Raw genomic sequence first — 14,775 nt, 5'->3', positions numbered from 1 at the left:
TCTACTCTGTGCCATAAGCACTTTATTACAGTCTGTTTGTAGACTGAAGAGAAACAGAAAATAACTCTGGTACTAATGCTAGAGCTCATATAATACACTGCATTTTGATTCACATACAACCTTTCTAACTTACTTTCACAGTCTCTTTCCCTTTTCTATTCGTGACATCAATTCCACATTTTACGTACGAACCCCAACACCCTCTTGCTTAAGCACACTTCTGGTCTTAGTCAAAGTATGCTGTCTCCCTCCCTTCCATAGTCATAACCAGCCAATATTACTATACCATAGCTGCCCCCTGCCAGCTTCCCTTCCTGTAAAATAGGAAGAGCAAGCCGCCCTCCCTTCCCTAGGGCGTCCTGGTGTCTGGGTGAGAAGCCAGTTGCAAGAGCCAGGTGCAGCCAACTCTAAGTGTGCCCCCAGTACCCGTTATATCCAGCTATGGACTATGAGCCCAGCAGACGCCAAGGGATGAGCAGCAGTTCCCCCCACCCAGTGCTGGCATATTTGGAGAAAGATCCTGCTCGCTCCCTCCCTCTGGGTGCTCCACCAGCCCCTCCCGGGCTGGCTGCAGCTGCTTGCAGGGCTGAGGCTGCCTTGGGCATAGGGGCAGCAGAGGGAGGTGTGTGGGGTGGGGGAGAGATGTCTGTGGGCTGCTGAGTGCCAGCCAATGCCTGGCATGCAGCTCAGTGCTGGGGGGTGGGTGGGGGGCAAGGAGGGGAACACTGGCTGCATTAAGCAAGTCATGGTTCTGATTTGGTTCACTTTAAAGAAACCTGGTGGGCTACAGAGTCACTACAGCGCAGGGGGAGGAGAGAGAAGCTGGTGTGGGTACATGGGGAAGGAGGGTGGGAGTGGGAAGGGTTAACTGTAAAATGGAACTGGGAAGAAAGGTGACTCTCCTTTGTATTCAGGTGTCCTGCTGGCCGCTGCTGCAGGAGGAGGGCCAGGCTTTTGACTGCTGGAGCCCTCTCCCCCAGGGAAACCAGGGCAGCACCTTGTCAGGTAAGAGCAGGGCTCCATGGGGTGCATCTGTGTGCAGAAGGGAAGAGAGCAATTGGCTTGAGCTTAGGGCTAGGAAGCAGGCATTCCCGAGTCCTGCCTGGGCTAGGATAGTTTATAGGATCCTGTCTTGAAATGCAGCTTCTCTGGTAAGACACCCTCCACAAAAGTGCCATTATCCAGTGTAGACAAGCAGCCGAAAGTTTTGCTGAGCGAGACTGACAGGTGGATTCAGTTAGCTCCAGTCAGGAGGCAGATGGGGCTGGAGACTTTTCCTGAAGGAGAAGGGGAGGGATCGGCATCTATGGCAACCAGAGTAAGAGCCAGACTTGTGGGAAAAACTTAGGTTAAACGTCATGCTGGGGTTTTAAATCTACTGTATTTGACTTAAAGCCACAAAGGAGGTAAGTTTGGGTTGTCTGAGGAATGTGAGACTTCTGTAAGGGGAACAGCAGTATATAAATGCTAAGTATTAATAGGAGGTTGAAAAAACAAATCTTGTGCACGTGTTCAGCTTGAGCAAATGGGCCCAGCTCCTGGCCTTTGGATCCTAATTGCTTTGTAGGTACCATCATGGGAGCAAGCATTTTAAACAGATGGCTTCATGTGTGTTCTGGACAATCCCCTCCCAAAGACAGAGCCCTTTCTGGTTTCTGTTAGTGAAAAGTTCCAGAGATAGCAGTGCATTAATTTTACAGTTATTATTCAAAGGTGACCTCAGCCAGAGTAGCAGGCTCTTCACCTCTGAAAAGTCAAGTGTTAAGGCTTGGGTCCTCAGCTGTATTTAGGTATCTAACCTGCAATGGGAGTAAAGTTCCTAAATAATTCTGAGGATCTGAGCCTAATAGGTGTCTCGAATGAAGCCACTTCTAAAAATCTGAGGAGGAAGTTATCTTTCACCTTTCCCACCTGTGAAATAGAAATGATGATACCTACTCACCCTTGTGAATTATTTTAATATTTGTGGTTCAAAAGTGCCAAGTATTCTGATTACTTCTATAAAGTGGAGAAAAGAGAGGGAAAGAAAGAAAGAAAGAAAGAAGAAGAATCGGCAGCTAATTTACCTACACCTTGGACTCCCAGGTCCAAGGTGTAGGTAGCAGTAGTTATTCATATATTCCATTAGTTAGAGTAGAATAACTAACAAGCTATTTGCTTATTCACAAACTAAGTAAATAGCTGTCTGTGGCTGTAAGGTCAAAAGGGATGTTAGACTAGCCTGGGTATCTCTATGCTTGCTCATTCACCAGCTAAATGTAAAAAGTTGTCATGCTGTATCCTGCCTTCTAAAGTTGTCCTTGGTTCTACTCAGCTGTGTACAAATTATATGAGTACTAGAAACGTTTGCCCTGTTTCCTGTTGCACCTGCTTTGAACTAGCAACCAGTATGGGATTCTCAGGAATTGCTGGAGACTAGAGACACCAACAAGCAGGGATGCCTTTGCAAAGAAGAAACAGCAGAGAAAAGCAGAGAGAGGAAAAATGGGGCCAGACTGGCCCGGGAGTGTCAAAGCCTGTTGCCCCCTAACATGCATGTAGTGCTTATGGATATCTACTTCAACCACCACATCTTCCTTTACAGTTTTCTAAACATGCCAAACAATTTTTCAGAGCAAAAGCAGAGAAGTTAAAGCGATCTCCTATCACACCTATTAAAAAAAATCTCAACTATTTTATTAGTGCTATGAGCTAAGCACTATTTTGGCATTCTGAAAGCATACCTCAGATCCAGAGTTCCCTAACTTCCAGTATGTGTCCTGTCACATATTATTGTTTACACGTGTTGCATTGCTTTCCCAAATGTGTTCTTAGGTTATAATTAGACATGTCAGACTTGTGATGTCAAGTTTAATGTTACTGTCTTCCATGCTAAAATGCATACTAGATGACTTAAAAAACAGAGACACCTGTTATTTTGTAATTTCCCCATTCAGGCAGAAGTTCTTAGTGCTGCAGTAGGTAAGCACCATAGATGATTGTGCTTTGTTTATCTCAAGTAATAGCACAGCCATGTATAAAGCAGACACCTTCTAGTTATTATCTGTATTACTGTATTGTCTCAGAGCCCCAAGCATGGACCAGGACATCCTTGTATCAGGTGCTGTACAAATGCAGAACAAAAATGGTCCTGAAGTGGTTACTATCTAAGATAAGAGACAACAGATAAAAGGCAGATGGGAGAACATCAGGAAACAAAAAGACAATATTGGGCAGTATTGGAAGAGATTGCACAAATAAATATTTGCAGGGAAGGTTATAGCCAGACATGAAATTGAAAATTAATTTATCTTCTGAAGTCACATCATCAGACTTGTGGTAACTTAACAGAGACGTTGCATGTGACACTTCACTGACCAGCAGTGTCCCATCACAGCCTGCTCTATACAAACCAGACACAGTTAATAGAAATGCAATTTCTCTTTCAAGTGTGATTCATGCTATGTCTGAATGGCTTCCACAGAAAGAAACCAATTCCAATGTAAATGTCCTCTGACTACAAATTGCATATTCCAATATAATCTTGAAGCACATGACCTCAAAACCCCAAAAGTGCTAGTCCTGCCAAGTAAGCCGGTCAGTATTCTCTCACACTAGATAAGGGTGCCAAAACTGTAGGAAATCCATTACATTAGCAGAGCTAATTCCAGGGCTTTTGCCGTCCTAGTCAAAGCTGATCTTGAGCTACACACTTTAAACTCGGTCAACCCCAACTAGGGTTGCTTGTGTCTTCTCATTCTAAGGTTTCTTCAGTCTGTGACAGTTATGCATCCTCATGCTGTGTGATACAGGCTAATAATCACTTATTGTTGCAACACTGTTACAATGTGATGTTACATTTATAGAGTGCAACTGGGATTTTGCCTGGGGGATTTTGTCCATAGGGTATCTGATGAAAACAAGGATTATTCTGCAGATTTCAGTTTACATGGCAACCTTTCTGCAATTGCAGACCTGACTATAGTTTTTGAAAGTTATATTTTATCAGCAGAGAGAAAGAAATAGAACTGCTCTATTGTGGCAAACTTGTGGATGGAAAACAAATGACTTGTCAACAGTCTTAGTGAAGATTTGTATTTGGTTAGTAGCTTTTTTTTTTAGGAAGGACTCCATCAGATAGCAAAAGGAAAGATACTTAAGGTGATAGAGTCTCTGGGTCACTGTTTGGTTGAGCAGTCATTGTTGGGGACCTGTGATGTGGATTATGAAAGTCAAGTAAACCATGCCCCATGCTTGGATGCTTTCCCTGACCCTGCCTTTCGTTGTGGACTGCATATTCTTTGAGGCATAGACACATACAGAACCAAAAGACCAAAATGTACCCGTGGATTTAAAAGAGCTGTTGTAGGCAACAGACCAAAACTAATAATGGGTAAGTTATTGCTTTGTGGCTGTAGTCTTGGGCAGTCCCATATCTGATTCAGAGGTATGAAATACCATAGAAGGCCACCTATGGAGGCCACCAAACTGGGGAATTTTCCTACCTGGGAATCAGGAAGTTGGACTTGATGCTTTGGCTTTTGGCCAAAGACAAGCAGCCATCAGATTTATTGGAGTAAAAAATGTGAATCACCAAAAGAGAACAGTTGTGACCAGCAGAATTAGATACTGAACAGTATTAGGTGTACAATATTTAGTTTTGCCAGCTTTCTCACAGGCTTCAGCTCTGTCCTTGTGCTTTGGAATCATTATGCAGTATTTCACATGTTATAATGGTGTTACATAGTTACAACTGTCAGCACTGCCATTATAAATCCTGATTTTCCAAATTAATTGAATACAAGTTTACTACTGGTCTGACAGAGTGTCCACAAGCACATTTGTAAAAGCAACTTTTCAAGGGAAAATAGAATTTTTGCAGTTATGAGTGCAGAACAATAGAACTTTATACGAGCAGAAAAATATAATATAATCTAATAATGTAAAACGCTTTTGTTTCCCAGTGTACAATGTTGTATGCATTTAGTCTGTAATGCCTTTTGGTATTTATTATAATTAAAAACACCAAAGTTACAAACATCTGAAAATGGACTATTGCACATGTGTAATGACTTTCAAGAAGCTCTTTAGTAGCCTAATGCCAATCGCTTAGCTAAGATCTCTTGGGAGAAAAAGTAGTTTGATGTTGGATGCTAGCTGTCTTGAAATTAACTAAGAAGAAGGTCATTTAACTTACCAGCTATTTTACTGATTTATTTATAATTTATGTGGAAAATTCATTTGGTACTAAGAAAAAAGCAACGTAATTTTTGGGGGATGTACAATATGTTGTGCATTTCAGAGAGGTTTAGTTTGCTTTTAGCACAAAACCCAGCTCAACCTTGATTATGGTGCTCAGTTAACATTCAGTGACTTTATCAATTTTCATAAAGTGATAATTGATAAAGAATTGTAGGATCTGTCAGTCAGACTGATACTGTAAATTGATTGACAAACATGTACCTTCTAGATCAGGGGTAGCCAAACTGCAATGTGTCTGCCAGAAGTGGCATAGGTAGCTTCTGTGTGTGGCACATGGTAGACTATGGAGGGGACAAGCAGCACAGCAGCAGATAAGGCAGGGAGCAGAAAATAGAACAGCAGAGATTGGACAGGCTGCATAAAGCAAAGTGGCAAATCTGGCAGGGTGTAGAAAGCAGAGTGCCTGATTGGGCTGGGAAAGGGGATTGGAGTGTCACCTGGGAAGGGTGTAGGTGTCATTGCTCACTGCTCTAAGCCATAATCATCCCTGGATTCCTGTCCACAAGGACTTGTTAACCACTGTTGGTTCTGATGGTGAGCTAATGGCTTATATTTCTATGTCAAATGCTTCAGGAGAACCCAGACCACATTACTGCAATTAGTAAAACCTTCACCACACTCCTGAGAAGTACATGTTGGGAAAGAAATTACTTCATCACTGGAAGCTGCTTCTATGACTTCTTTTTTTCTAGAAAGCCACAGTAGGTCAGATTTTTGGGGGGGGGGGGTTGTTTGTTTCTTTGTTTTCCCTATTCCATCCTGTGAAGCCAAATACTAGTACCACATGTAGTTGGATACAATGGAGCTCTGTCCATAGTAGAGAGGTAGTCTCAAATTGTTTATTGCCTTAAGGTATGCTAAGAGTGAACCTCTGCTCAGAGTGAAGGTACCTCATGGAGGGGAGCAGGATCTTTCCCACAGACAGCCAGAAGAATGAATCTCTGGTCCTCGTTAGAAGACCATTTATTTTCACAATGACAGTTTAATTAAACCCACTTTGCTATTGCCTGATGGAAGTTGACCATCAGGAGCAGAAGAAAGTTGTAGGCTCTCTCCTTAGGTTTCTTGTGTTGAGCCTTGCAGGTCTATAGCTACAGCGTTAACCCCAGACAGTGGACAGAACATTGTTATCTGTACGCAAGATGCTCAAAGGCCAACTCAAGTCCATTGAAAGGTAAAAATTTGCCGTCCACTAACCAAGAAGGATGATGAGGCTAGACCAGTGGTTCTCAACCTTTTCTGGACGTCTGGCACCCCTCCCTGGACTCAAGGTACCCTTCCAAGACTTAAGAATCAAGTGGCATCCATTTTTTTTAAATGTGCATATTGCAGAAATTGCCTCCTTACACAGGGGTTGGGCAGTAGGGGTGGGGTTCTGTCAGTCAGATTGATACTGTAGATTGATAAGCATTTATCTTCTAGACCAGGGATGGCCAAACTGCAGCATGTCTGCCAGGTGGCATAGGTAGCTTCTGTGTATGACTGTGGCAAAGTGGGGCTCCCCGCCTAGGTTCCCCACTTGCCTTTGGGCATGCCACCCACCTCACTCACCTGCCATGCCTTGTTCTTAATTAATTACGATGTTAATTAAGGTGGGAGGCTGCCCATTCTTGCCCCAATGCCAGGGGGTGCTATCTCCAGCTCTGTACCTTCCCTACACTACAGCCCATGCCTTGCAGGTGGCATCAACTGATGCTAATCTCACCAGCCCCACACTGGGCCCCAGAATCCTCCAGTCAGGGCCCCTCTTAGATCCCTCCATTCAGGCGGCCTACTCCACCTTCATTCAGGCTGCCTAGCTCCCTGAAACTATTTCCCCTCTCGGGCATGGTCCCCCTGGGACCTTTGGTCACACAGGCCATGGCCTCACCTCCAAGGCCAGTCAGAACCCAAGGCCCTCAGCTCTGGGACATCCCTTGTGGTGGGCCCCTGGCCCTTTTGACTGTTCTGGTCCTGGCCCCAGCATTGACCAGTCAAGGGTATTCTACATCAGGCCTCTGAGCCTCTAGCCCCACTCTCACTGCTGGGTCTGCCTTCTGGCCCTACTAGGTATAACCCACCTGGTTGTGGGAGCTGGGGTAACTCACACCATGACAGGTGTTCCAGTGTCTCACAGGGACTCTCACTCCCCCCCGGAGCAGCATGTCATTGTGCTCACTATAGACCTTGCTTTTAACCCACACTCAGCCTCCCAGTGGTGGAGGACTTACTGGGGTCAGGACTCGCACCTTTCTTGGGCCGAGCCCCCTTTACTCTGCCTCTGGCCCAAATTATGGCCTAAGGTGTCTAGAAACATGCCTTGGTCTACTCCCCTTCACTCGGGGCTCCACATCGTCCCATTTCATTTGGGCTCATGAGGCTTCCCTCCCCAGTGGACTCAGGTGGCCACAACCATGCCTGGCCCCCACTCTCCCTCCTCGGGGTCTTGTACCCCACAGGGCTCAGGTGGCTGCAGCCGTGCCTGGCCCCCACTACCTCCAGTGTTACTTAAACCCACCCAAAGGTGAGGGCTAGGGTTAAGGCGCCTCTATCTGCTTTTCACTGGGGTGATAACTGGCCTGGCATTTCCTGGGAGCTCCTGTGCCACTGAGAGCCTCACCAGGCCAACCACTCCCGGCAGGGTTCAGTTTTAGGTTATGCCCAGGACCAGGAGCCTCCTAGCCATCCCCTACAACTCCTCCCTTATCTCCAGGATGATACATGAAGCCTTGCAGCCAGGCAATGTTGCTGCCTAGCAGGCCAGGAGAGAATTGATCTGTTTATATAGGCAGCCGCGGATCTAAAATGGCTGCCTCAGTGCTCAGGACAGGAACTTTCTAAGCATAGATAAAAAATGTTACAAGTCATGATATGGTCTGTATTGATACATAAAGGGACTAGACAAATTCTTGGACCATAGATCTATTTATAGCTGTTGAACAGAATGGTTGAAGATGGTTCTTGTGGCATCACTAAATCCATAATGGTGGGTGCCAGGGAGGGTATTGAACAGAGGATAAGTCAGTCATGTACATCCAGTTAAGTGCTCTCCTTCTGCCATTGTTGGGGACAGGATACTGAGCTAGATGGACCATTGGTCTGACCCAGTATGACATTTTTATGCTATCTTTTTATGTTCTTAAATTACTTTATTTCTTTCTTTTTAGCTCTTTGCAAGTCCACTTGTAACATCTGATGAAGTAGGCTGTAGCCTACAAAAGCTTATGCCTCTCTGAATGAGTTAATCTGTGATATGCCACCATGTCCTCCCTTATGCTTTATGTGTGTTAAGTAATAAAGAACTCAAGCTGAGAAAGTTGCTGGAAGGACCACATCATTGGTGGAGAAGAGAATTCTATCTCTTTTTTTATTCTTTTACATGTATAGTGATGGTAGGATTTGATCCTTTAGACATCTGTAAGTGTTTGTCATTGACTTCAGTAGGTGCAGAACCACGCACTTTCTTAGTGCCTTATCCCACGATGCCTATGAAACTGTGTAGATTTACATCAGCTGAGGATGTGGCCCAGGTGCCATTTAAAATCCTATTTTCAAGATCTTTCTGCCCAGATAGCATGTGTATGTTGTGGGATTATTTTTTTAGTACAGTAATTGTGGAGGTATTGGTGATAGGTTTTATTTCTAAGTTCAAAATCTCTTGGGCATGTTTGAGAACAAAGTGTCAGGAAGTGATGCTGCTGGTGCCTCATGGGAAATATAAGTATCTTATGGATAGACATTTCCCAGAGTGACAGATCATCTTGGCAGGTCTGACTCTTCCTTTAATTCTACATGTGTTGGCAATGATGTTATTATAGTGAGCGTGAAGTAGTTCAAGGCCCACATTTTGAATTTTATTAAATTAAAAAAAGAAAAGGAGTGGAGGGGCAAGGGAACAAAGCCAAAAAATCTAATATTTCCCTTAAATTAAAACAAAGCAAAACAAGAAAACCCATGGAAGCATTTTGTTTCCATTGAAATAATTTCTTGCAGTACTGGAATCCAAATAGAACAGCTCCATAAGTATTTGAGGAGCAAGTGTGAACCTGACTAGCCTCCACTTCCATATAAGCTGAGTGAAATACAAAATTGAAAACAAAGAGCTTGTAGGGTAAAAAATCAATCTGCTTTACAAGACTTAATATAAGTGTGAAAATATATGCAACAATATGTAAAGAATTTTTCTATATGATTATTTTTCTTGCCTCTGTCCCTTTAAATATATTTAAGAACTGAGGTACACTTTTAATAGGACTTAAATGATAGAGAAGCCCACATCCCATTTTCAAAAGTGTCTCCTGAGTGTCTTGTGTCACTTTTGAAAATAGACTAGGGATCCTCAGTGTTTTTGAAAATAATTTTCCTTACTACTCGGGGTAAAAAATCCAAAAAGCTTTAACTGTAGGAATTTAAATAAATCATCTGGCTTTTCAAAAATAACAAGACACTTATTTTAGAGCCTACTATATATCTAATAGATTAATTTTGGACTCCTGGCTTTTAAATGTTTTATTGTTGTAACAAGATTTCTCCTACGTATTCTTATTGGGTAGACATACGGCATGGGTGACAACCTCAGTAAAATGAAGATAGCAGACCTTAATATTTTCTTTTCTGCTGCCCTTCCTGGTTAAGAAGAATTTTCCATACATATCTGCAAAGACAACAAGAGGTGTCTTTGCAACAACTTTTCTATAGTCTATCAGCTTGTCCTCTTTCAAATCCCTCCTTAAAACACCCCTTTTGCTCTGATAAAGATACTTGGCACTGCTCAAGCCAAGACCTGAGACTTCGTCAAGACCACTGCCTTTACGCTGACTGATATTGTTTCCTTGTTTTTCCCTACTTGTTTGTATCGACCAGTTGTTTTTTGTCTTTTACTTAGATCACAAGTTTTTGGGCTGAGGGCTTGTTTGTACAGCACCTAGCGCAATGGAGTCCTCATCCATGAGGGAATCACAGGAGCTAGAGCAATACAGATGAATAATAATAGTATTTGCCTGTCTTCTCAAAGTTGTCTTGGAGCTGGGTTTATTCCTGTAAAGGTATTTGAGAAGAGGTTAGAGAGGCACAGAATTACATCAGGCAGCAGAGGGATCCTAGGCTTTCAGCTGAGAGGGGAGTGACTGAACACACAGGATGCAGTTTCTATTTCAAAACCAGAAATCACTCACTTCAACATCATATAAGCTGCTGCTTTTATGTACAAATATGAACAGTAAAAGAAACCATGGGGAAGTGCCATGGAATTAGATTCTAGCTGAGGAGAAGGGCTTCTGGCTCACTAAGGTCATACCTGGACTAGGACTGAAAGTTGTGTTACAAAATAGTATTAGCTAGCTTGGTTTTGCTAGCATCTTCTAAAACATTAGGCAAGGCAAGTTATACTTTAGAATGTGTTGGGTAAAGACCTGGCATTCCCTCTAGACTTTTCATTAACTGGCAGATAATGTGCAAAAAGGCAACTTGCCCTAACCCAGGATTTTACAAGGTGATGGATCAGGCTGGCCAATAGGGTTTAATTTTGCACCTTTCAATCCTGTTTCTGTAGCAGATGCTCTTTTCCCCATCACGGACCTTGAAGTGTCATTCTTTTTCCTGTAAACTCAGGCTCTTGAGTATAGGATGCACAGCTTTTCACTGCTAACATCAGCCAGGTTTGCAGAGCGCACAACTAGTATGCCCAGTGAAGTCTGGAGAAGATAAGATTGTTTGCAGTGAAACAAGGAAACAATTCTGTTAGAGAGCTGTTGTCTCAAAAAGGGTGGAAGAAAATGGAATGCAAAGTCCATTTTTTAAGCCCAGATAATGGAATGAAAGGAGGCATTCTTCATTCCTATCCTGTCTACTTCTAGGTCCAATCCAAGGTATCTTTATAATACCTATAACCCCAAATAGTTTGGGAGTATATCTATGCAGTGCAGTTTAGTGTTGAGCAGAGAACTTAGAATAAGCTAGCTCAGCACCAAAAGCAGCATAGCCACATTAGCCTGAGTGGAGAGCTGTATTAATAAACCCTGTCATTCAGCCAAGCTAATTAGCTTCAAGGTATTCCACCCAGGCTAACTTGAGCATTGTTCAGCATAAGCATACCCTGGACATGGCCATTTGAGTCACTGCTCTTTTGGGATATAAAAGGAGATTGGTTGGGGCACTTCTGCTGGTGTTTAGAATAAAACATCCTGAGACATGCAGCCAAATGCTCTCGGTAGAGGGCTCTTTGCTACTGAGTTTACTTTTTCTGACAGTTTGCTTAGGCTTGGCCGCCTTCAGGGCGTAATGTAAGGCTTATGTGGTTAGTCAGACTTTTTGGCTGAATATCTGTATGGCAATGAAGCTGGATTAGCTGGGATATGATGACAGGCAATGAGTAGTCACAGAAGCAGTTTACTTGGGTGTTACAGAGGAAAATTATTCATTTATTTTTTAATGAGACTGAGCGGTTGGATAGTACGGCAACTGATGCGACAGCAGCAGTGAAAAGGCTTGAATTGCAACTTATGATTTGGGGTTGGAGATGCTTTCAGAATTTAGATCCAAGTCCAGATTTGGGTTCCAAGCATCTCCTTAGTGTTCAGGATAAATAAATACATAAAATAAATGGCATCTTAGGTATGAGGGTTAATCAAGGCAACTGTTTGGTAGACAAGAAGGACTGAGTGTAAGTCCTGCTGTGAGGTAGTGTTTGTGGTGGGTCCATCTGATTGGAACATGTATTTGAAATTCATATGTATTCAATTTTAAACAATAAATTAGAATGCAGTCTATACCGGGGCTGTCCAGCCTCTAAGCAGCCAGGGCCGCACATGCCATAGGCTGCACTAGTGGAGACCAGACAGAGCCCACACTGCATGTGCCCATGGATGTATGTCTCCCACAGCTGCACCATCCAACCTGTTGCACTCTGTGTATGTGCATGCAGGTGGACAGACACCCCACCTCATCTTCAGCTGCCTGGCCATAGGCTTCCAAACTGCACCATGCCTCAGGGGTGCTTCAGGCCCCAAGCTCCCATAACACTGAAAGGCGGTACCACAACTTCTCATCCTGTCTCTTGGGGCAGGGGCCTGCAGGAGAAGCCAGGGGAAGCCCTGAGCCCCCACTGCTGCTGCAGCTGGAGTGATAAGGGCAGTGGTGGCTAGGCAGGAGTTTGGGGGCTGAGTGTTAACCTCCTGTGGGGCAAATGTGGACACTCCAGGCATCTACCATTTGGTGAATTCTTCAAAACCCATGTACCTAAAAACAGGTTTCCTCTATATTTCTTTTGTTAAAAACACGTCACCAAAAGCAGTCATCCCCTTGGGGATGGGATTCCCACTGCATGGGATTCCTTCCTCCCCTGTGTGTAGGTATGTTTACATCATACCCTAAATTCTCATGGGGTAGGCAGGCTGTTGAGCACTTTCTATTCCTACATACACAAAAAGCTGCTTTCAGGAGTAGCCCCCACCCCACCACCACTCTAACAGAGGACAGAGACAGGGGTTTCAAAAGCACCTTCACTAATGAATTCCTGAGTTTAGTATGAAAGAGCCGTAGAAGCGCAGGGCATGCTGGGAGTGTCAGGGGCACAGTGTATGCATATCGCATAAGGACCTAATTGAAATCTGTGGAAAGACTTACATTAACTTCTGTGGACTTTGGATCAGGCCCTGTGTTTTCTGTCGGTCAATAAATTCTGTGACCAAAATTCAACTTGCTGCAAATTGCCTACCTTGCACCCATTACAAAGCTGTGTTGCATGGCATTGTGTGCAGTGGAACATAAAACAGCAGCATGTTGCTTGTAGATGGGACGGCAAAAGGGACACGTTGAACATCAGCAATGCTGTTGATTTCTCAACCTTCTGCTTTGCCGAAGACTTTAATGCCTTACTTTTGCAATGTGCGCATCCAGCAATATATGACAAATGAAGACTCTTGACCAACAAAAACAGATGGACCTTGGCGGGCCAAAATCTGAGATGTTCTTTATTTGCACTGTGGCCTCCAGCTGCTTGCCAAATGTAGGCGTTTTGTCCTTTACTGGAATTCAGTGTCAAAGGGTCTGATCCTCTGGTCCTTAACATAGAACTCTCAATTGAACAGAATGGGCACTTCCCTACGCAAAAGCTTCAGGGTTGGGTGCAATGATAATAGCTTAGAGAGCTAATTAACTTGGTGAGAGCTGTAACAAATAGTAACTGCTCAGTTTCTAAAGGAGTTCCATTAAATCAAACAGAACAAAGAAGGATAATGCTCAAAATATTCATCACAGTTTCTGTGGTAAGTCCTTAAGCTTCACTTAGCCTAAGTATCTCAAAGCCCCCTGCAAACTGTGTTCATAGAACTGTAGAAAGTGGGGTTGGAAGGAACCTCAGGAGCTAACTTAGTTCAATCCCCTGCTCAAGGCAGGATCATCCTCAGCTAACCATCCCTGCCAAGTGTTTATCTCCCCTGCACTTAGAAACCTTCCATGATGGAGATTCCCCTAAAAGTTTTTATAGCACTTCTCTGAAGAAACTAAGTATTACAGCCAAATCAGGTATGGAGAGGTTAGGTGACCCTCCTAAAGCGCCTTGAAGAATTATAGTTAACGCCGGGAACAGAACCCAGAAGTCCCTATTCCCAGCTCCCTACTGTAACCATGTACAGGGAATGATAACAGCACCACCTTGGAAGATTTATAGCAAATGGTTCCTGAAGCTCCAAGTGTCCAAATAGAAAAGAGCCTTTTGAAGATATTAGCTAAAGGAACCATCCTACTGAAAGAGACTTATGTGTGAGATGCACGAAGAACTCAAGCTAGGCATAACTTGATACAATACATATAATACTTATTTAAAACAAATAGTGAAACTACTTCTGCCACATCCTTTTAACTTCTGTGCAGAAATCATAAGGTAGACTGCATTGTTCAGGTGGGGGTCTTTCCACTAACTTCAAAGGACTCAGTTGTCAGACCCCTGTTCTCTGTAGCTGTATGTACATTTTTGATTTATTTTGTTTCATATTTTGATTTGAAACTCCTTGGGACAGGGACTTTCTCTTCTTGCATGTTTGTATAGTGCTTAGCACAATTTGGTCCTGATCTTGGGTGGTAGTGCTGTAACAAAACCAGTATGTATTAGGATTTTTAGGTAAATTTAATCATTTTTAAGTAATAAAATTCTATTTCCCCCATCTTTCTAAGGTTCAGATGATTGGGTTCATTGCACTAAGGAACATTGGCTTCATATGTAGAAATAGAAGACAAATAGCCATACTCATTTGAAAAAAAAATTTTTTTCTTTCCCCTCTCAACTGTCATGTCTGGAGTGGTCTTGAAGGTTGAGAGCACTGTCACTGAAGGAAAGTGTCCATCCCAAACTCCTGTCAGCAAAACCTTTGTGCCAAGCTATACTGCTCTGTGTAGGTGTAAATAAATTAATTCAGGCTAAGGGAAAAGGCCTGTTAAAAGTACATTCTGTGGTAGGCGCAAGCCAATTTGCCTGACACAATCAGTTTCATAGTTTCATAGTTAGTAGGGTCAGAAGGGACCTGAGCAGATCATCAAGTCCGACCCCCTGCCATGGCA

The sequence above is a fragment of the Gavialis gangeticus genome, unplaced genomic scaffold, assembly GCF_001723915.1.
Source record: "Gavialis gangeticus isolate Ggan-Ray unplaced genomic scaffold, GavGan_comp1, whole genome shotgun sequence".
Taxonomy (NCBI): Eukaryota; Metazoa; Chordata; order Crocodylia; family Gavialidae; genus Gavialis; species Gavialis gangeticus.
The sequence above is the reverse complement of the archived record's forward strand: the minus strand, read 5'-3'. Positions refer to the sequence as shown.